The 14,870-nt window shown below is 48.6% G+C and overlaps 1 protein-coding gene across 7 annotated transcripts in view; it reads left to right on the forward strand.

The window, feature by feature from the left end:
• The first annotated feature begins 6,324 nt into the window (after positions 1-6,324).
• The window catches only part of MRAS (muscle RAS oncogene homolog), a 57,991-nt gene continuing 49,445 nt past the window's right edge, over positions 6,325-14,870 (forward strand). Inside the window, exons 1-2 of one of the 7 annotated variants that reach the window (XM_024928073.4) lie at positions 7,263-7,854; positions 8,068-8,200. The gene's annotated coding sequence lies outside the window, so the exon portion shown is untranslated. Of the gene's footprint in view, positions 7,148-7,256; positions 7,855-8,032; positions 8,201-14,870 lie in introns of those variants that run through there. The other 6 variants (XM_003822478.5, XM_003822476.5, XM_008976060.4 and 3 more) reach the window with 6 other exon arrangements.

The following is a 14,870-nucleotide window of genomic DNA, read 5'->3' on the forward strand; positions in this document are numbered from 1 at the left end:
AATTGAGAGGAAGGTGCAGAGATTTTCTATATACCTCCTACCCACATACAGGCATAGCCTCCTGGATTATCAACATCTTCCTTCAGAGTGTTATATTTGAGTTTACATTGACACATCATAATCACCCAAAGTCAATAATTTATATTAAGGTTCACTCTTGGTATTGTACAATTCTATGGGTTTTGACAAATGTATAATGACATGTACCTACCATTGTAGATTCATACAGAATCACATCTGCATAGAACTGCAATGAACTTCTCCGTCATCCATTACCATCTTCAGCAAGGTATGGATCTTAGCCTGGTGGTAGAATGTGAAGATGAGGACCTCATCCAGGTTTCTTCCTTCCTTGGGTGCTCTGCCTCGGCCCTAGAGGCTGCCCCTTATATCTGCTGTAATTGTATTCTTTAGAGTTTTCTTTTCCCTTTACTAGGTAATCCCCTCTTACGCATAGTATTTTTTTATATTAAAATATCCTTGTCCAAATTATTGTGTGGTTTCTGTATCCTGAGTAAACTCTGACCAATAATACATGGCTATACCAATTTATACTTCTACTTGCAATGTGTGAGAGTTCCAGTTCCTCCACAGTCAATTATTTTAAAGCCTTGTCTACCAATCACAACATCTGGATGATCTGTGTGTCTTCTTCTATTGTCTGTTTTTTTCTCTTGCTTACCAATGATATTTTCATGCCTTTTCACAAGTCTATTTTTTACTATATGTAGACATTATATGTAAGAGGCATAGAGACTCCAGATGATATAATTTGCCACACAGTGTTCTCTCTTTCTTCTGTTAAGCAGATGGGGGTAAGGAATGATCACATCAGTCCAGTGAAGGATTGAAGTGGGTTGGGACTGGGTTTTGGTTTTTGGAATCTATCTATCTCAAGTCTATCTCTGGTTTGCCCCTATACCTGACATGTGGATTTTGGGTGAGTGCCTTGCCAGGTTTCTGGATCCTCAGCCATGAAAGACTATGGAGATTCAGCTCTGCTTTTCAGAGGTTCCTGGTCCAGCTTCCAGACTCTGTCTCCATGGAGCTTCAAGATCTGGCCAATGTCTTGAGGTGGGAGTTGGCTCTGTGTTTGGGGAAGGCCCTTCCTTCTTGGGAAACTTTCGTTTTCTAAGCACTGTGGGACTGTAGAATATTTCAACCTTTTTTTTTTTTTTTGAAACAGGGTCTTGCTCTGTTGCCCAGGCTGGAGTGCAGTTGGTGCAATCAGAGCTCACTGTAGTCTTGACCTCCCCAGCCCAAGTGATTCTTTCATGTCAGCCTCCTGAGTAGCTAGGACCACAGGTGCACACAACCACATCTGGCTAAGTTTTATTTTTTCCTTTGTAGACATGGAGTATCCCTGTGTTGCCCAGGTTGGTCTTGAACTCCTGGGCACAAGTGATCCTCCTGCCTCGGCCTCCCAAAGTGCTGGGATTACAGGCATGGTCCACTGCATCCGGCCCTATTCTGCTTTTAGATGCATTCCTAGGTGCAGAACTAAGCAAATGTCAGGTGCAGAAAATTGGTTTTGTGTTTAAAGCTCCCATGTTCTAATTTGTCATTCTAGCACCTGTGGTCACTAAAAGCTTTGCTGGTTTCCCTTTCCTCTATTACAGGTCCTCCTGCTAGGCAAACTTGATTATCAGCAAGTGCCCCAAACTCACAAATGTCCTGGGGATGAGTGAACAGCTGGGGAGCCTCATCTCATTTTGTTGCAGTAGGAGTGTTAGCCTGCTAAATCCTACCTAGAAGAGGAAATCGCCTGGGCTTTTGAAACTCAAAACTTTTCTTTTTAAATTGTTGTCTCTAGCATGTGTTTCAGTATTTTAGAGTTGACTTTTTTTTTTCCTTGACAAATTTCTGCTGCATTATCACTACCCTGAGGCTCTGGGTGTCAAAAAATGGAACAATGTTTTTCAAACTGTAGGTTACAATCCATTAATGGGGCACAAAATTGATTTAGTAGGTCATGCTAGCATTAAATTTTGTTTCGTGTGTGTGCGTTTGTGTGTGTGTGTGTTCTGGTTTGCAGTGTAAAACCTATTTCTTCCCATGGATTACAGCCCACAATGTTTAAAAGCTGCTGAACTTTAGTTTAACGGAGTAAGAGTTAAGGGGAGAAAAACAAACATTATCAGAAACCAACACATTAGCTGAGTATGGACAACTTTTGGAGAAGTTCAGCCGTTAATGGGAAGGAGATTGATTGGAAGCTTCTCTTCTAGCCCCAGATAGCAAGAGCGAGCCCATGTAAGGAATGAACTATAAGTATCAGAGAAGAAAACCTTATGAGGCCTAGCTCCTAATGAAGCTGGAGGATGTGGTAGGTGTGGAGGGCTGTGTTTTAGTCCATACCCCTCTGCTGCTATAACACAATAACATAGATAGAGTAATTTACAAAGAAAAGAGATTTATTTGGCTCACAGTTCTGGAGGCTGGGGAGTTGAAGAGCATGGCACTGGCATCTGGTGAGGGCCCTCCCATGGCAGAAGGCAGGCAGAAGCTAGCATGAGACAGAGAGAAAATTGGACCAAACTCGTCTTTTCTATTAGGAACCCACTCCCTGTGATACTAACCCATTCCCACAGCAATGGCATTAATCAGCTGTGAAAGGCCCCACCTCTAGCAATTAATTTCAACGTGAGTTTTGGAGGAGACATTCAAGCCACAGCAGGGTAGCAGGGAGGAGTAAAGATGAGAAGTGATTGGGCCTGGATTGGTAAAGTCCATGAAAACTCTGAAAGCAGAGTATAAGTTTTTGGCATTACATCATGGGCAGCCCAGGGGAAGAAAGGCCTTGTACTTGGCACAGAATAAGGGTCAGCTTGAGGAATGAATAAGCATGGGTCATGGGGGCAAGGTTCTTTTGCTAGCCCATGGTTGGTGCTTCAGGGTCACCAAAAGATCTAATTCCAGCCGCAGGCCCAGTGACTAGAATGAGCACTCGTCTCCTATTCACCTTATCCCTGCTCCGCCAACACCAAACACACACTTGTCCATCAAGGCCACTTGGCATGGGAGAAGAGTATAGGCTTTGTGGTCAGAAGAGCCTGATTCTTAGTCTACCAGCTGTGTAGGATTGGGCTCACAGTCTCCTTATATCTAAGACAGGGCTCAGATGACCTATAGCACAGGGTCAGACCCATCACTATGTCTGGTGTCAGGCACACTGTGAGTGCTCAGAAACTCACGGCTTCTTTTACCCTTAGGGAATACACTGAAGTTGGGAGGTTTTTTGTTTGTTTGTTTGTTTGTTTTTGAGACAGAGTTTCACCCTTGTTGCCCAGGCTGGAGTGCAATGGTGCGATCTCGGCCCACTGCAACCTCCACCTTCTAGGTTCAAGTGATTCTCCTGCCTCAGCCTCCCAAGTAGATGGGATTACAGGCATGCGCCACCATGTTTGGCTAATTTTGTATTTTTAGTAGAGGTGGGGTTTCACCATGTTGGTCAGGCTGGTCTCAAACTCCTGACCTGAGGTGATCCACCTGCCTCGGCCTCCCAAAGTGCTGGGATTACAGATGTGAGCCACCGCGTCTGGCCTGAAGCTGGGAGTTCTAGAGGAAGGCTGGGCCACAATGACCTGGTTGACTTCCAGCCCCAAGGTCCCAGGCCCCCACGTTTGCTGCTGAACTAGGCACCAGTTTGGATTGGCTCTGAGGCATGGCACTCAGCAAGCCTCAGGGCAGAGAGGCAAGTGTAGGACATGTTGCAGTGGATGAAATATGTTTGTTTTGTCCTGCTCTGGGTCAGTTCACTGGCTCTGACTTTAGCCAGAAATTGGCTTCTGGCCCTGTGTCTGACCTTGGACCTCTGTGGATTAAATTTGGGCCTGAGCCTTGCCTGGGTTTTTGGCTAGGTGTCTGGCCTTCTGCCATGCCTCAAACACACCTGATCAGCCAGGCACATCTGCCAGAGACTTTGGAAAGACTTCTGCTCAATCATCCTTCAGCATATAAGGTTTTCTCCTTCCCTTCTCAGCCTAGCTAATTTTTGTTTTTTGAGATGGAGTTTCACTCTGTCCCGCAGGCTGGAGTGCAGTGGCAGGATCTCAGCTCACTGCAACTTTCGCCTCCCGGGTTCAAGCAATTCTCCTGCCTCAGCCTCTCTAGTAGCTGGGACTACAGGCACCCACCACCACACCTGGCTAATTTTTGTTTTTTTTAGTAGAGATGGGGTTTCACCATATTGGCCAGGTTGGTCTTGAACTCCTGACCTTGTGATCTGCCTGCCTTGGCCTCTCAAAGTGCTGGGATTACAGGCATGAGCCACCACACCCGGCCCTAGCTAATTGTTATTTGTCCTTCCAGATGTGGCTCAGTCATCAGCTCTCACAGAAGTCCTTCCCTTGGCACTTGCCTCCTTGCCATATTGGATTAGGTGCCCTTCCTCTGGTCTTCCACAGGCCCTGTGCTTCTCTCTTCCACACCACTTGCTCCTCAGTTGGCACTCAGCTTGCTTGAAGGCAGGTCTCTGCCCCAGTGCCCGGTACTCAGTAGATGCTCTGGCAGTGTTTACTGGATGAATTAAGCTTTTCTGCTCAGTGGCTCTGTTCTCTAAGCCCCCATTTGCCAGCAACTGAGCCACAACTCGTATTTCAAGGTTCAAAGAGCAGAGGAGGCAGCTCAAATGGAACAGCCCATCCGCAATCGCAATCTGCAAGATTTACTCTCACCATTAGGCAATCTTAGGTAGGTCAAGCACAGTGTCTCACACTTGTAATCCCAGCACTTTGGGAGACCCAGATAGGTGGATTGCTTGAGTCCCAGGAGTTCGAGATCAGCCTCAGCAACATCTCTACAAAAAGTACAAGAAGTAGCCAGGCATGGTGGTGCACACCTATAGTCCCAGCTACTCAGGAGGCTGAGGTAAGAAGATGTCTTGAGTCCGGGAGGTCAAGGCTGCAGTGAGCTATGATGCTATGATCATGCGACTGCATTATAGCCTGGGTGACAGAGCGAGACTCTGTCTCAAAAAAAAAAAAAAAAAAAAAAGGAGAATCCCAGGTACCTGGGTATGACTATTAGCTGTTTAAGTTCCATTTCTGAGAAGAGGTATTATTACAGATATGTGTATAAAAGCAGTATAAAGACATCGCTTTGACTCTTGCATAGATGTTGGCTCAGCTCAAGCTGAGGGCATGGTCACGGTCTTGTGCCAGTCAGGGCCCAAGAGAGGACATCTCTTACATGGGGAGCCCACGAGGGGCTGACAGGCCACCAGGATGTACAGATCCCTGCCCGCCTTCCCAAGTTCTGTGGTAGATAGAGGGGGTCGAGGGAGTCAGGTTCCAGGGCAAACCTAGACAGTCGAGGTAAACTACTGTCCCTCAAGCCTTCTCCCCAACCAGGTCTTTTACTCCCTACTGCCAAGGAGAGATACTCTTGATGGCACCCAACCTGCTGTCCCCTTCCTGGGGGACACTTGGGGTCTACAGGGTCTTTGGAGCAGCAGGTGGGAGTGGAGGCACAGGGGGTGCACAGCAGCTCCCACCAAATGGCTGCATGGGTGGCTGGGATGCCAAAGGAAGCCTGCATGGGATTGAGAGCCTCAGCATGGCAGGCAGAGCCAGCAGCACTGTGAGGCTCCCTTAGGCCTGGGGCAAACCTGAGAAGGGAGTGGGTTCCCTGGACATGTAAAGCTGGTTCTAAGTCATTGAGGTCCACCCAGAAAAAGAATGTCCTCAGAAATGATGCTGACAAGCAAAACCACAATGAAATGCCATTTCGCCCCCAATAGGATGACTAGAATAAAAAAAGACACACAATTACAAGTGTTTGCAAAGATGTGGAGATATTGGAACCCTCATATGTTGTTGGTGGGAATGTAAAATGGTGCAGCTGCTTTGGAAAACAGTTTGGCAGTTCCCCCAAAAGTTAAACATGGAGTTAACATATGATCCAGGAATTTCACTCTTAGGTATACACCCAAGAGAAAGAAAAACATATGTTCATACAAAGACTTGTACATGAATATTCATAGCAGCTTTATTCACAGTAGCCCCAAAGCAGAAAATTAAATATCCATCAAGTGATGCAGGGATAAACAAAAGGTATAGACATACAGTGAAATATTACTCAGTCATGAAAAGGAATGAAGTACTGCTACATGTTACAACATGAATAGATCATTAAACATTGTTTACTGAAAGAAGCTAGTCATAGTCACAAAAGGCCACATGTTGTATGATTCCGTTTATAGAAAATGTCCTGAATAGGGAAATCCATAGAGATTGAAAATAGATTAGTGGTTCCCAGAGGTGGAGGAAAGGGGTGAATTAGGAGTGACTGCTAATGGGTAGTTCTTTTTGTGAGGGGCGGGGGAGGGGAGTGGGAAGTGGTGAAAATGTTCTGGAATTAGCTCATGGTGATGGTTGCAAAACTTTGTGAATATGCTAAACACCACTGAATTGTACACTTTTTTTTTTTTCGGGACAGCGTCTCACTCTGTTGCCCAGGCTAGAGTGCAGTAGCGCAATCTCGGCTCACTACAACCTCTGCCTCCCGGGTTCACGTGATTCTCCTGCCTCAGCCTCCCGAGTAGCTGAGATCACAGGCACGTGCCGCCATGCCGGGTTGATTTTTGTATTTTTAGTAGAGACGGGGTTTCACCATGTTGCCCAGGCTGGTCTTGAACTCCTGACCTCAGGCGATTCACCCGCCTCGGCCTCCCAAAGTGTTAGGATTACAGGCGTGAGCCACCGCGCCCGGCTTGAATTGTACACTTCAAAAGGTGGAATTTTATGGTGTTGAATTATATCTTTATTTTTTTTAACGGGGGGAAAATGACGCCGCTGGAGAGGAGTTAGCGGAACTGAAACAATGAAATGGTGCGCGAGTGTCGCCTGTCCCCGTCGCATCCATCCCAACGAAGTTTGGGCCCTGGAACGGTGCACCCAGAAGGCCTGCGGGGAGAGACGCTGGGGCATGATCTGGAAGAAAGACGTCTCAGGATTCGAAGGGAATGCAGCTAAGGTGGCGGCGGAGGTTCGCCTAGAACTGGGGAGGCGTCCCTAGGCTCAGAAGTTGGCCCGGCCGGAGCGGAGATTTAAAGGTTGGAGCGCAGAGGCTCTTAAAGAGGCCGAGTCGAATTCCCACTCGGCTTCCACCTTAAAGCCAGCTCCCCGGCACCACGGATCTGACCCGGGTAAGTGCTGGGCCGCGGGAGAGGCTGCGGCGCCGACCCCAGCCCCTGGCGCTCTAGCGCTCCCTGCCGGGCCCAGGGGACTCGGCGCGGGTGGGCTGGACTTCGCAGGCGCGCGTCCTGGGGGCCGGGGTGCACGCGGGGGCGACAGGGTCGAGGCACCCGGCCCGGGCTCCCCACTGGCGCGCCCGCAGCGGCGCTCTATTTTTAGCAGGCGCTGTGGCAATATAAGGAATGCGCGGCGCGCTAGGCGCTCGGGGCGCACGCTGGCGGCGCGGTCGCTTTAAGGAGGCGCCGGGGCGGGGACGGACCGGAGTGGCCGGCTGGCGGGGAGCCGTCAGTCCGGCGGCCGCGGGGCCCGGCGGGCGCGACGCTGCCTCCTCACCGGCGCAGGCTAGGAGGGGGCGGCCTGAGTGCCGGAGCCGAGCCGGGGCTGGAGCGCGCGGTGAGTGGTCGGGCGGCCTTGGAGGGGAGGGGGCCTGGCCGCGCCGCCTCTCGCCCCGGCCGTCGCTTTGTTCCGGGGCGGGAGGTGTGGCCGCCCTCCGGGCTCGGCCGCGCTCTCCGCTTGCGGGGTGCGCCCTGGGACCGGCTGTGCGTGGCGTTTTGCCCCCATCGCGGGCTCCCGCGTAACGGTGTGCGTTCGTGAAATCGGCCACGACCAAGACCCCAGTGGGGAGGGCCTGCGCGCCGCTCAAAGAGACCCTTTCATGGTAATTACAGTTCCTTGGCTGCCTGGGCGAGAACCCGGTGGGTAGATGGGCGGCAGGACGGGGCGGGGGGGATGGGTGGGTGGGTGGGGGACTCTTTACCCCCCCGCCTTAAGATGGCGTTAACGAGGGGAGGGATCCGCCAGGGAGTTGACAAATTCATCTGAATAATAAAACGCAGCCTGCTTCATAAACAACCCTTCACTGCCCCCGGAGGTCTGGGGAGCTGGAGCTGTGCTCACAACTAGGGCCTGGGCTCATACACTGAACTGACCTGGCTGAGGCATCAGACACGGTGCCAGTCCTGCCCTGCGGGGAAGACAAGAGCACAAAGTGACAAGCCAGTGTGGTAAGTGCTGAGATTCGGTAAGCCCAGGGGTTGTGGGAGCCCCTAGGGGTCCCTACTCCAGAGTGGGAGGTGAGAGAAGGCCGCCTAGAGGAGTTAATGTCTGGCTGGCCGCAGCGTATACACTGGACACCCAGTTAGACTCTGGCTAGAGCTGAGGTCTGTTATGGCCTGGGGCAAAGTGGAGTCTGGAGAGGTGGACAAAGTCCATCAAGGCCACTGGGGCCTTGATCATAGAGCTCTGCCATTGCCCCTACTCCCCAGTGGCCCCTGATGGTGTGGAACCTCCCTGGCCTTGCTCCTCTAGGACTCACTCTGTCCTGGACCTGACCAGAGAGGGTGGCTGACAAGGCTCGGAATCGTGGCCTCCAGAGGTTTGTCTGGCAGCAGAAGATGGAGATATGACTTTAAGAGCTCTGAAACTCCACTGTAATAACAGCAACCAACAGGGCTTACAAAGACCAGGCACTTGAAGTGGATTTGCTCATCATTTGACAAGACACCTCTTGACAAGACACCTCCAGAAGGATTTTGTTTATTGTAAAGGATGGAGGAACTAGGGTGAAAAAGAGCCAACAGCTTGCCCAAGATCATATTTGAAGTCCATGCTTTTGGCCACGTGGCTGTCCTGGGCTTCGGAAGGCTCTGGTGCAGCCTGTGTTAGAGTTTTGTAATATATTGTTTTATAATTATTCACTATAGACATTCACTGGTGGGTTGAAGTGTGAGGCAGTGAGCTGTGGGTATTAATAACTGACTCGTGTCAGAAGCTTAGCAGTGAACAAAGCACTTTCTCGGATACAGTTCTTAGAGCTTCTCCTGCTTCTTTTCCCCGGGAAGAAACTTGAGCTGCTAACATTTTGTAAACCTCCTAATTTCCTGTAAATCACATGTCCCTGCTGAGTGGGGCTGAAAATGTTTCGGGCAATGGTTTTCACCCTTAGGTCTGTTCACACTGCCCAGCAGCCAGTTAGCTTCTCTCTGTAGTTTATGGTGTAGTTTGTCCTTTTTCTGCCGGGGTGGGAGGCATGGGGCTTTCATGCTCTGGGGTTTTTGAGGTCTGCCAGCCTCTGGGGAGGGAGGTGTTGGGCAAGCCTCGTGTTCTGGTGGAAACTGACCCCCTAGATGTGACCTCGGCATTTCCTAAAGCTGGGGGCGGGACTGGGGGTAGGCGGTAGTCAAGGCCCTTTGGTGAAGCAAGCGATTGTCTCCAGCGTTGTCAGCTTCGCTCCTCCATAAGACAGTTGCTAATTTCCACGTCTGTTTTCACCTACATAAGACACTTTGTGACAGGTTTAACTTTTATGTTATTATTAGCTCTAGCCACTGGTATTTCACACTCAGTTCGTCTGAGCTACTTATTAAGTGACAAGTCCAGCCAGGGCAACATGGTGAAACTCCGTCTCTACAAAAATTAGCTGGGCCTGGTGGCATGCACCTGTAGTCTTAGCTACTTGGGAGGCTGAGGTGGGAGGATTGCTTAAGCCCAGAAGGCAGAGGTTGGAGTGAGCCATGATCATGCCACTGCACTCCAGCCTGGGTGACAGAGCAAGACCCTGTCTCAAAAAAAAAAAAAAAAAAAAAAAAAGTGATAAGTCAGTTACCCTTGGGGTTGGTTTGGTTCCTGAGCTCTAGTGATCACCTGGAACCAGGAATGACTATTGGCCTCTGATAAATTAGGCTCCTGGGATGACTGGTCCTAACCTCAGACAGAATCACATGTTGACCCGCCTCCTGGATCTAGTGAGTTCTCAGGGAAATGTGGCTTCCATAATATATTTCACATCAATTTAACCATTGTAATCTCTTCTGCCAATGAAATGCCCCCAAACAGAGTGTGTCTCCCTGAAAGCAATTGAAAAACATACCTGCTCATGAGCATTGTGTAGTTTGTACAAGCATACTCATGTGAACTGAATGGGAATGCATTCTTGTGCAATGCTGGAATGTTCTTAAGTGTCCAGAGGATGTGCATTGAGTTCCAGAGGCTCTGTACCTGCCAGGCCCTGGGAAGGCATAGAAGGTACAGTCACCTTTATCTGGAGACGGGAAAAAAAGGAGCTGGAGGAGTTCCCTGAGACCTGGGACACCTGGCAGGTACCCATTGTCTAGGGACTGAGCAGAGAATTCAAGCTTTAAGAGGAATTTTCTTGCTGGACTCTGAGTCCCTGCCAGCCCTCCTAAGTCTTAGATCATGCCTCTGAGCCCTGTAGTACTGAATCAATGGGGATGCTTTGGCTGCAAGTAACAAAACCCAAATAACAGTAAGTAAGATTAAGCAGAGCTCAGATCTCCCAAAGATGCTCTCTGCTCTTGGAAGGTCTCCGTACACAGGAATGGGATATCAGTGCCACTTCCAGCAAGTTCCTGCGTGGGACTGGTAGCCATAAAGGCTGAGTGTCTGGAGTTCAGAGTAATAGGTTTTGTCTTCTTGAGTCACAGCCTCTTTAAGATGTTGATGAGAAGCCCAGGGAACGTTGATGTACAAAGTTGGACATATAATTCAGGGGATTCATGGATCTCTGAAAACCAGCCCTGGATCCCAGTTTAGCCATCTCTGATCTAAAGGCACGTGACTTCTCTAATGTTCATGGCAGACCTATTCTGTAAGCCCATTGTGCAGCCAAGTCAGCATGCCATTCCAGTGCAGTGTGAGAGGGCAGAGATGGGGGCCAAGAGTACAAATAGAGTGGGACAGTTGTCATTGCCTAGCCTGTGAGTTGAAGTCTGTGCAGTCAGCCAGTGGGTCTGACAAAGAGGGCAGTGCTGGCACTGCCTCATGCTTCCGCAGAGGTGATGAGGTTCAGGCTGAGGTGGAGACCACGCTGCACTCGCCATGCATTCAATGGTGCCCCATCTCTTGTTCTCTAGGTAGCATTCCCGCTACCTGTGTGATGCAGTTGGTTCCACCTATTCCCAGAGACTCCACCCTGGCCCTCCTTGCCCTGGCCCCCAGCACTGAGCCCCTAGGGCTGTTTAGCTGGCCAGCATGATCTAAGACAGCTTTCTGCAGGCATTCCTCTTGTAGGAGTCATGAAGCAGCAATGTGTATTTTGCTTCTTTTTGTTGTTGTTATATTAAAAAATATTTTTTATATTCTAGTCCAATCCATATTATTTGATTTTTTTGGTTATATATTATATATAAAAATGTATTTTTTGCATTTTGCTTCTTAATGTCCCTATCATTGTCTTTAATATTCTTGGTAGCTTCACTAGGTGGGGACTGCTGCATGACAATGTGGGTCATCACTGGTTGCTGAAGTGACTTTCTGAGTCTCAGAGGGGTATAGTCCTCGCATCAGGCTACCTTGACGGATAAAATAATATGATTTACATATGGGTTGTAGTGCTAGTAAGATTTTGGAGAGCACCAATAATGAATTCGGCTGTGCAGCTTGTAGTGGCCAAACAAAGGAGGGTGGGTGGAGAGTTGGGAGCTCTGGTTCTGGCCTCTGTGACCATCTGTAGGGCCTTGTCTGGATCCTGTGCTGCCTGGGCCCAGGCTGCATCTGTGACTTCTCTGCCCAGCCCTCAGTGTCGTCATGGGGATTAGATAAAATATACACGTGAAAATACGCTTGGGAGGCCAGAAAGGGCCGGAAGAATGAAGAGCATTACCAGTATTCAAGCAACCTTCGGAGGACAGAATCCTAGACCCAGAAGGAGCCCCCTGAGTGTATTAAGTCGAGTCACACCCCGTAGAGCACATTTCTCATAGTGGTGAGGAAGATGATTTTAGGTGGGACACAGCATCTTTCATTTTAATAGTTATATGCTGGTTTATTTGAATGTATTATAAAAATACAGGCATCAGAACAAACTGGGAGTTTTTTAATGGATATTTTGCCCAGATTAAGGCTAAATAAGTATTTTAAGTAAAAAAAAAGAAAAATTTTAAAAGTATGGTGGTTTTCAGATTAAGCTAGTTATAGTACAATAGTAGACAAATATGGCCCAAATGGGAAAGTGAGCCCTTGAGGAAAGGCTGGGAAACTTTCCACAAGGGGAGTCCTTCCTTCCCTGACAGCCCATTAGGGGTGTGTCTTTGACTTCACCTGGACCCTTCTAGAGACACAGTGTCTCTACCCTTTGAGTCAGTCCACTGCATTTGCGGATTCTCTCATTGTTGGGAAGTTCTTTCCCTTCTTCCCTTAACCTGTCCCACATGAACCTTTGACAGTCCTGCTTTTCTCCACCATGAGCAGCTTTACTTTCTTCAACTGCTCTTCAAATGTCATAGTTTAAAAACAGCCCCTCTGTATGTCCGTCCTTTCTTCCATCCATCCTTCCAGCCACCCACCTACCCGTCCATTCATTGATCCATCTCTCCATCTTTCCTTCAGCAAAGACTTGTGGGCTGGACCCTGTACTGTATACTTTATATTCGCTATCTCTAAGCCTCACAAAAATTGTGTTAGATGTAGTTAACCTTTTATAGATGTGGAAACCGAGGCTCAAGGAAGTTAAGTAGGTCACCTGCAGTCATAACCTGAGAGAAGCAGAGTCAGAAAGGAATCTGGCCATGGTCTGTCTCTTCCTGAAGGGCATGTTCCTTCTGTTAGACCGTGCTGTTCCCAGCACTGGATGACCAAAAATGTCATGATCCCTTCTCTCCTGGTGCTTAGGGGACCTATCCCATGGAGGTGTGGCTCTACATAATCAGTGCAGTGGGCAAAGGCCTCATGAGGAGCAGGGATGGAGCAGCCTGTGCACAAAGATGTGGTGAGGCAGCAGAGGTGCAGAAGACGCTGGCTGGCAAAGAGAGGCAGCGAGTCCCTCGCTGGCAGGAGTCTTCCCTGACTGTCATTAATCTTACAGTCACAAATGAACCCCTAAATCATTTGCACATTTTTTTTTTTAATTTTGAAAAAGAGAAGTGTAAAGGGTGGTATAACAAATACCATGTACCTATTACCCAAGATGAACAGATGTGACCATTTTGTCTGCACTTGATCCTTTTCACAGTAGGGCTGGACTTAAAACCAGACCACTCATCCTTTGCCCTGGCCAGTTTGGCCCATCCTCAGCCTGCAATGGGCTTTTGGGAGCCTTGCTCCTGAGTTTTCATGTATTGGCTCTCTCTTGGGGCTTCATGTCCTCAGTTAATGCCAATGGGCCTCCCTAGAAGTTGTTGACTAAAGAGGCTTTTGCTGCTTCTGACCACATTGGGGAGAAGCCACTCTGGGGAGAGTGTGTGTTTTTGGCTATGATCTTTTTCAGAGAAGTTCATCTACCCTCACAAACACCTGCCTTGACCATTGTGGGTTTAGCCAAGCTGTAGAGCATGGTTTAGTCATAGCTGCCTAAACTGAACTGTAATATTAATGATAGGTTTGTATATTTGGAAGATAGAGAAAACATATTCTCTTTTTATAATTATATGACAATGATAACAAAATGCTTTTTGTTGTTGTTAGCAGTGAAGTCTCACTCTGTTGCTTAGGTTGGAGTGTGGTGGAGCAATCATAGCTTATCACAGCCTCGAACTCCTGGGCTCAAGCCATCCTCCTGCCTCAGCCTCCTGAGTAGCTGAGACTATAGGCATGTGCCACCATGCCCATCTAATTTTAAAAAATTTTTTTTGTAGAGATGGGGTCTCCCTTTGTTGTTCAGGCTCATCTTGAACTCCTGGCGTCAAGCGATCCTCCCACCTCGACCTCCCAAAGTGCTGGGATTATAGGCATGAGCCCCCACACCTGGACACAAAATACATTATATACTCTAAAGTATAGGATTACTTTAAGAGAAGGAAACTAAAAGTATGATGGCTTACTTTCTAATCCATAACTTCACAGTTTTCCCTTCCTGCAGCTTTCACAGAAAAAACCAGGTGCCTGGTACTGGGTCCTTCTCTCTGCCAAGCAGGAGTAAGGCAGCAGAGCCAACCCTGCAGCTGCAGTTAGAAGCTCTCCATGACGACAGGACGCAGCTTCTCACCCAACTGTTTGCAGCCTTCTCCTTTCCACCTACTGATTGACTCCTGAGCTGAAGCCTGGTGTTATCCTGTTTGCATGTAGTTTGCCATGAGTTAGAACAGTGAGTAAAGCTCTGCTTTTTAAAGCTGTGCAGAAAGATTCAAAAACTTCTGGAAAGGCTTTCTTATCCAGGGCAGATTCTTGTCAGTCCTTATTGGGGACCGAGATTTCATCTGGTTTCATAATAGATAGTGGGGACCTGCGGGAGACCCCAAGTCCTCTTCATTAAGTGCTGAGAATGTCTTGAAACATTTTTCTTCCCTGAGTTGCCCTTAAAGAATAACACCACCAGGCTGGATGCAGTGGCTCACGCCTGTAATTCCAACACTTTGGGAGATTGAGGCAGGAGGATCACTTGTGGTCAGGAGTTCGAGACCAACCTGGCCAACATGGTGAAACCCTGTCTCTACTAAAAATATAAAACTTAGCTGGGCATGGTGGTGTGCACCTATAGTCTGAGCTACTCCAGAGGCCAAGGCAGGAGAATCGCTTGAACCCGGGAGGCAGAGGTTGCAGAGAGCTGAGATCGCGCCACTGTGCTTCAGCCTGGCGACAGAGAGACTCTGTCTGAAAAAATAAAAATAAAAAATAGCACCACCAGATCCTTTTCCCTCATTCTGATGGAGATACTGCAAAAGCCAGCGAAGGCTGGGTGCTGAGAGACCTCAGAAGGCCCTGCTTTATTGGGGCTTATCT

This window comes from Pan paniscus, chromosome 2, assembly GCF_029289425.2.
Source record: "Pan paniscus chromosome 2, NHGRI_mPanPan1-v2.0_pri, whole genome shotgun sequence".
Taxonomy (NCBI): Eukaryota; Metazoa; Chordata; class Mammalia; order Primates; family Hominidae; genus Pan; species Pan paniscus.